The 8,673-nt window shown below is 43.2% G+C and overlaps 1 pseudogene; it reads left to right on the top strand.

Annotated features, from left to right (window-relative positions):
* Positions 1–1,099: 1,099 nt before the first annotated feature.
* On the top strand, positions 1,100–2,065 carry LOC102829582 (annotated as a pseudogene).
* Positions 2,066–8,673: the final 6,608 nt, after the last annotated feature.

The raw sequence follows: 8,673 nt of genomic DNA, 5'->3' as shown, positions 1-8,673 counted from the left end.
TTGACCACAGCACGGTGTGACAAACACTATAGTAGCAGATCCTGGAAGTGAGAAGAGATGATCTGTCAGTTAATTTCAGAAAGATAGTACGTGGAAGCTCTAGTTCACAGGACCTGGAACTGGAGTTCCTATTAAAACAAAGAAACCAAACCAAACAAAGTACTGCCATTGAGCCAATGCTGAGTCAAAGAGACCTGATCGATGATTTCCTCGACTGTAAATCTTCACACGAGGTGACAGCCTCATCTTTCTTCCTCAGAACAGCTGGTGGGTTTGAACCACCAACCTTAAGGTTATCAGGCCAACATGTAACCCAGTACTACCAGGACTCCTTGGAGCTCCTACAAGCTCTGTTTTAGGAGTGGGTGGCTTGGGGCTGGAAAGTATTACAGTGGGGCCAGGATGGACCAAGTTCCCTTGTGTTTTAATTGTTGTCACCTTAGTTGTATTCCGTTAAAGCATCACATTTGAGAATGGAGGTTTTGTTACTGGCCTATCCTGTGGACTGTTCTGGGCGGGCATAAGAGACAGGTTGTGGATCATTGCCATGCAACAAGGGTAAGGGCGTGGGCAGGGAGCATCAGGAGGAAAAAGCTCTTTCACCCGCCAGAACACATCATTTCAGTGTTGGCTTTCACTGTGCTAATTCCCTGAATGATAATAATGACAGGAGGCCAAAAAAAAAAAAAAACCCAAACAAACAAAACCCAACACAGGAAATTAAAGAAAACACACTGTGAGAAATGAAATCTGCATGGTAGGGAGGGGGGGGCAGAGTTGCTATGACCTATGGGAGAGCTGCCAGCAGATGCAAACAGGGAGCTGGAGGGAGGGGAGAAGGCTGGGCTTAACAACCTGCTACTGGGATTTAGACAAAGGAGGGTTGAGAAAAGCAGAAACCCGAAGTGGATCTAATACCAGCATGGGAAGAGAGCCAGACGCTGGGTATCTGGAATGAAGCTGAATAAATTCACAGCATCTCCTTCTGGGCGGGAATGACTGGAGTATGTACCCAAATAAGAATTCCGAGGAAAAAGTAAGTTTGGAAAAGGACTTCCAGTTTTGGATGGGTTTTTGACATCCTGCTCCTCTTTGAGGCATGCCTTCACTGATGCGATCCCTTTTTATAGTTTCAGTCTTTAGTGTCATCATTTTTATTGTTTTCTATGTGTTCAATTTTGGGGGCTATCAAGGCTTCCAGAACCTAAATACCTCAGAGACGTGGATGCTATCTCAAGTCTGCACAACCTTTTTCAAAGGAAAAGCTTCTTTCCTGTGGAAGAACAAACTTACAATGTATGAAACATCTTCTTGCAAGAAATACTTGACCCAGAGCCATTATATCACGGCCCCTTTATCTAAAGAAGAAGAAGAATTCCCTTTGGCATATGTCATGGTCATCCACAAAGACTTTGATACCTTTGGGAGGCTCTTCAGGGCCATTTACATGCCCCAAAATGTGTACTGTGTCCATGTGGACGAGAAGGCCACCGTTGAATTTAAACATTCTGTGCAACAGTTACTGAGCTGCTTCCCGAACGCTTTCCTGGCTTCCAAGATGGAACCAGTTGTCTATGGGGGCATTTCCAGGCTCCAGGCTGACCTGAACTGCATGAGAGACCTGGCCAGCTCGCAGGTTCCCTGGAAGTATGTGATCAACACCTGTGGACAAGATTTCCCCCTGAAAACCAACAAGGAGATCATTCAGTATCTGAAAGGGTTTAAAGGGAAAAATATTACCCCAGGGGTGCTGCCCCCAGCTCATGCGATTGGACGCACTAAGTATGTCCACCGAGAGCACCTGGGCAAAGAGATTTCCTATGTGATCCGGACAACAGCGCTGAAGTCCACCCCTCCCCATAATCTCACCATTTACTTTGGCTCTGCCTACGTGGCTCTATCAAGAGATTTTACCAACTTTGTACTCCACGACCCACGGGCTACTGATTTGCTCCAGTGGTCCAAAGACACTTTCAGTCCCGACGAACATTTCTGGGTGACCCTCAATAGGATTCCAGGTATGTGAGGTCTGCTATTTCATGCCAAGGGACTGTACTGTCTTTGAAAGGGCTTTTTTAAAGCCACTGGTAATTAGAAGTGGAAGATGACAAGGAACATGCATAGTTCCCGCCTCGGCTTGTTTTTGAATGCAGAGTGATGTTCTTTAGGTGAGAGTTCAGTCATTCTGACGCAGCCACAGAATGCCTTCCAGTGGTGTTGCTTTATGGTTTCTTGTGTTCCTTTGTATCCATCATCTTATTTCATCATTACCACAGTACCATATGATTATTCTCGGTCCACACTGGTATTCTCTATTTCCCTGAAACTTGTTAAGCAAGGTCATTCTTCCCACCAGATCTGCTCCTTGGCCCTTTCCGTTGACTCCCCCAGACCATCACAGACTTCTTCTCCTCAGCCACACCTAAGCCCAGGTGATTGAATCACCTACCCTGATCATCACTGTGCTTTTTCTTCACAGTGTTTATCACCCTCTGGGATGATCACGTTTCCGTATTTGCATGTATTTCTTCTTGGCCTCCTCTGCTCTAGTTCTGTGAGACCTGGAGACCTTTTCTGTCTTGTTAACTGCTATATATGCAATACTTGAAACACAGAGCAAATGCTCAATAAATACTTAGATGAGTGAATGTGTGAATGAATGGACAGATAGCTGAGTATGAGGCTTTACTATGGCACCCCAGCTGCCTCCCTAATACCCCTGCGATGTGTGAATCATACCTGCACCAAGTTATATGGCCAGGCTCAGACCAGACCCACTGCCATTGAGCCAGTTCCGACTCATAACAACCTTATAGGACAGAGGAGAACTGCTCCAGGAGATTCTGCTCTTTAGGGGAGCATACAGCCACATCGTTCTCCTATGGAGTGATTGGTGGGTTTGAACTACTGACTTTGTGGTTAGCAGCCCAAATGCTTAACCTACTGTGACACCATGTTGCCTTCTATGTATTTTTGTTGTTCAATGTAACTGAGTCGGCTCCAACCCATACCGACCCTGTACAGGGTTTCCCAGGAGAGACTGGTAGGTTTGAACCACTGATATGTTTGAACCACAGCAGTCCTGTGCAAATTCTACAGTGCCACACCAGTACAGGTGCTTTTAAAAAAAATACATTTACTTAAGATAAAAAATGAGATTGATTCTAAGAGAAATCAATCTTCCTCATCAAAACTTTTCTATCTTTATGAATAATTGATCGGATCAATTTTTAAAAAAATTATTAAACACAATATGATTTCTTCTGTAGGAAGGCGCCTGCTTTGGATGCAATGAAAATACAAAATGGGTCTCTGATGAGCTAGATTTATTACAGCAGGAGAAAAGCTATCATTGTTCTATTTGTTGGGGGGCTGCCAAACTGGAAATGCTGATAGGTACTCTCAGACTGCAGTTCAGGGTCTGCCAGGCAATAAACAAGCCAGCATTCTCTGGAAAATCCCATGTTTGGGCTCTGAGTCCCAGGGTGACGTGCCTTGTGAACTATAGTCCCTTTTGGCTTCTCCCCACCCTCGTTGACCACTACTTTCTACCACCAGCTTTCTGACTACTTATGAGATTCCATTCCTGCTCTATAATTTGGGACCATTAGGTACTTAGAGTGAGATTTTCATGTTTAAATATTTATTCCCTTTCTGTTTTCACAAGTCTCTTAACAATTGTAAAAGTTTTGTTCTAGCTACATGGCCCCTTAGGAATTGTACTGAGATGAAAGTACTTTGTGACTTAGTACAAATCTGTATTTTCACTTAAAAAAGAAAAAAGAGAGAGAGCGAAGCATGGGTGTTGATTTGTGCTGAACAGCTATGGCTACTTTGCCAGGAGAGAATGATCAGTCTCATCTATGACAATCGATATAAGAAAACCAATGAAAAGAAGAACCCTTCAAGACCCTTTTTTACTTCTCAGCCCTACACCCTTTCCTGTCAGTCAAATACACAGGGTGGGAGACTGAGACTAGCCAGGCCGGTCTAGGAGCGGAAGGATGCCTTTTGTGCATTAGGTTTATGTGGTGGTATGCTGGCTTCTGTCCCCTCTCCAGCAGTACTGCGATCCCAGATGTAAATCAGGTAACCTCTAAAATCCTCAATTCAAACCCAGGGAGAACTTGGGGTAAGTGATATTACATTGTAGGGATTGCAATCAATGAGATGAAACAAAGTGTGTATGAATTGTTGAATGCAAAGCCAGATCTACTCTGTAAAATTTACAAAAGGTTAAAATAATAATAATAAATGACATAAAATCCTCAAATCGCCCCAGCTGCAAATTGATGGGGTTACGTAGGAAACCACTTTTGTTCCTGTATACACCTCTCTATATAGAAGGTGGAGTCCTGGTGTGGCGCTGTGGGTTAATGCACTGGACTGCAAAGTCATTTGAACTTCAAGGTCGGTGGTTCGAGTTTACCAGCTGCCCGTTGGAAACTCTACACAGGGTCGTTTTGAGTCAGAATCAACTACTGGTACAGCAACAACAACATGTAGATGACACAAAGTCCAGAGCATATAAAGTGCTAGCACCAGCTGTTGGAAATCTGTAGAGAGAAAGGCAATAGTGCTGGTAAACCTCCAGCGCTGCCCACTGTGTTGGCGAGCCCATCTGCTTCCCTGGTAGGAGATTGGAGGTTAGAGCCCCTCTGAGGAGGCCCTGGTGGCACTATAGGATAAGCACTGTACGACTAACGACAATGTCATTGTCGTCAAACCCACCAGCTACTCCATGGGAGAAAGATGAGGACTTCTGCTCCCATAGAGATATTCAGTCTTGGAAACACTGTACAGGAACGCTGTATCATCGCCATGGCAGTGGGTTTGATTTTTTATTTTTGTCTTTCTTCAGAGAGGAAGTGGGGAGCAGCCCACATCAGTGGTCAGTGGTGCACTCTTTCTGCAGGGCGCACTCTTCAGGATAATGTGACATTTCCGGGGGGTGGGGAGGCTCTGCCTCTTTTTATAAGACTCCTGGTGCAGGGACTGAGAAAGCACAAGGATATCCTGACCCAAATTAGGTGGGGCCTTCCAAATTATAAACGATTTCAAGAAAACAAATTCTCTTCAAAGGCAACGTAAAATTGAGTCACACACTTGAAGGACTCCAACGATTTTACGTTTGACCCTTTCTAAGACTGGGGTATGAATCAGTCCTTTATGATCAGAAAATCTTTAATCCTATCAGCTCTTCTATTTTAGTGTCAATGTTTTCGGGGGACGGGAGATTTCTTCGGTATATGCAGCGTAAACAGCTTTTGTTTTAAAATGTCTCTTGATTTAAACTTTTTATTGTGAATTGGGTGAAGGTTTACAGAGCAGATCAGTTTTCCGGTTTACAATTCATGCATATTTGTTTCATCTCACTGATTGCAATTCCCATAATGACACATCTCTAATCCTGTTTCCTCCCTCTGTTTTCTTTCCCATTCCTCCTTTCTTAACCAGTCTGAACTTTGTCCTTGGGTAAAATGCTGCCTTAAAAAAAAAAAAAAAATCTAATAGTTGATTATTCCAAAGTGTGCAAACCTCTCTGTTTTTTTTTTTGTTCCCCTTAGAGACATGTCTGTTGTTTAGCTGAAAATTGAGCCTCGGGGTGAGTTCAGTTCCAGACGTGACGTGTGACTAAGGGTTTTAGTTTCAGGTTCCACCAGTCTGTATGGCCAATAAGCCTGGTCTTGTTTACAGTATTGTTGCTCAGTGCCGTAAAGTCAGCTCCGATTCCTAGCCACCTTATATAGGGTTTCCAGGAGCAGCTGGTGGGTTTGAACAGCCGAACTTGGGGTTTAAACCGAACTTGAAGTCCGGTGCTTATCCTACAGTGCAACAACACCACACCAGGGCTCTTTTTACAGCATAAACATATTTTTTTGTTGTTGCTGTAAACCTGTTCTCCTTTTTTTTCTCTCTCTCTCAAAGTTTTCTTTTCCCCAACTCCCCAAACGTCCTCAATTAAAGCATTTTTGTTTGGAAAATGCTGTGCTGGCACTTTAGGTTTCCAAAACTTGATTTGATCAAGAAAATTATCAATCACCTTCAACTAGATGGTATCCCAAAACAAAGTGAAAATAGTGGGTACTTGCAGTGATTCTTGTAGCAGATAGATAAATGGTTGCTCATCCGACACCATCTTCATGGTCTTTGTTAATCACTGCTGTGCCCTTCTGCCTCGGTGAGCATCTTTCTCATTTCTACAGACTCTCCGCTGTACTAAACATGACGTCCTCTTCCAGTAATACGGTGTGTCCAAAGTAAGTGAACTGGAGTTCGCCATCTTTGCTTTTAAGGAATGTTCTAATTTTGTTTCTTCTGAGACTAATTTGTTCCTTCTTCTGACAATCCAGGATATATTTCGACATCCTTCACCAACACCATAATCCAAACACATCACGTGTTCTTCTATCTTCCATTTTCACTCTTCAGTTTCCACATGCACATGAGGTTAACTGAAAAGACCGTGACTTGGACCAGGTGCACATAAGTCCTCAAAGTGCCATCTTTTTGTATTTTAAACCTTTAAAAGAGGCTTTACACCTCTACAGAAAGGAGGTTGTACCAAATCACGTATTTTCACGTGTCTTTTTATCCTCATTGTCTTTCTATTGAGAGAATTGTTATCTTTTTTTGATTTTCAACCACTAGATGTTTCCTACACTGTTTTAGAAGTGGCGCTGCTGCAATGGGCCAGGAATAGGACCTTGGGGATCCCAGTCTCACACTTTATTTTTCAGGGGAGGTTGGGCAGGAGGGTTGTCATTCTGTCCTATGTGAACCGTGTATAGGAAGTGACAAAGACAGGTCACCTGGCCCTGCCCCTTCTGGCCAGATTCTCTTAAGAAATTCCTCCAGATCATGAATTTGTTTATCCTCCAGAGAAAGAGTACTGGTAGCATGGTGGGTTACAAGTTAGGCTGCTAACTACAAGGTCAACAGTTTGAATCTAATAGGTGCTCTGTGGTAGAAATATGAGGCTTTCTGTTCCTTGAAAGATGTACAGCCTGGAAAACCCTATACAGGGTTGCTATGAATTGGGATCAACTCCAAAACAGACCATCACCACTACGACCACCCTCCAGAAAACCGGACCCCGATAGCAGTAATGTGACCTCAGTTCTCAATTTCGGTGCACACTTAATCTTTTGTTTGTTTGTTTTTGTTTTTTAAGATTTTGTTGTGAATTGAATGATAGTTTACATGGGAGAATGTCGGTTTTGCACTCATCCTATCGTATTTTGTTTCATTGCAATGATTACAATGCCCTCCATGAATCATTATTTAACAGTATTTGCTTCTATTCCCTCTGTTTTTTCTTTTTTGGATGTACACAAAAACACTCAGGAATTTATAAACATTTAAACAACCAAAGGGCACATTCTGCATCCTCTCTTCCCATGAGTCTAGAGTCCTCAGCAGCTCCCTTTCTCCATGTCCTCATCTCTGCCTCCATCTCTGGCATCGCTGCTTCTCTGGATAGGGTCCCACATTCCTCTTGTGCCCTTCTCCCTTGATGATCCTAAGGTCCTCAGTTCCTGGACTGTAAGATTACCTACTCCCGTGTTTTTGTTACAAAACTTCTACTTTTACAGTTGTTACAAATGCAAAGACCACAAAGAACACATTTCAAAAAACACACTTATCTTTTTTGTATTGTTGGCATCTATGGTACCTTACCACTTTACCACCGCCCATCTCTTAATCTGCCCCACTGTGGTGACTTATGTGTTGCTGTGATGCTGGAAGCTATGCCACCAGTATTGCAAATTCCAGCAGGGTTACCCAGGGTGGACAGGTTTCAGCGAAGTTTCTAGACTAATAAGACAGACTGCTTATCTACATTAAAAATAAGTGAAGTGAAAAACCTCTGAATCACAACTCACTTGCTTGGACACACATCATGGGGAGAGATCCATTACTGGAGGAGAACATGATGTTTGGTGACGTAGAGTGTCACTGAGCATGAGGGAGTCCCTCAGAGAGACTGGAACATTCCTACGATCAAAGGATGACACAGGATCCAGCAAGCTTTCACTCCTTTGTTCATAAGGTTCCCATGAGCCAACATCAACTTAGATGGCAGCTAGCTAGCTATACTCATAGATATGGCCTTAAGACAAGTCTATTTCTCTAACTTGTCTAGCTATTCCTCTGGCATTTCCAGGAGTCTTGGTGTGGCATTGTAGGATAAATATTGGACTTCAAGCTTGGTTTGAACCGGAAGTTTAGAGCTTCGAATCCACCAGCTGCTCCACAGGGTCACTATGAGTTGGGATTGACTCAATAGCATGTAAGTGCAACCTCTTCCAGTGCAAAGTTCCAGAAGACATTTAGCAGGTTGCTTTAAGTTTTATGAAATTGTTCAGCGTCTAGAGAAGCTGTTGTTGGTATGATTTGTCCCAGTTCATCCCTCATAGCTGAGCTATCTTCCTATCACTCTTTAGGACTGGGCCCAGCTCCAATAAAGGCTGCATGCTTCTGCTTTAACTACTTCCCGCCACAACTTTCTAAATTTGTTCTTTGTTCCTGTGTTACTCTGACCTCTCTCACGTCATGATGCTTTGCTTTCAAACAAATGTTTTCATTTGCCTCTCTTCCTTTTTCCATTTTATATCCTTTTTGTTTTGTTTTTCCCAGAGCCCTTTCAAATACATTATCTTGGCCTCAGAA

This window comes from Chrysochloris asiatica, unplaced genomic scaffold (genome assembly GCF_000296735.1).
Source record: "Chrysochloris asiatica unplaced genomic scaffold, ChrAsi1.0 scaffold00060, whole genome shotgun sequence".
NCBI lineage: Eukaryota > Metazoa > Chordata > Mammalia > Afrosoricida > Chrysochloridae > Chrysochloris > Chrysochloris asiatica.
Note: the sequence above shows the minus strand (reverse complement) of the source record. Positions and strands in the feature narration are given on the sequence as shown.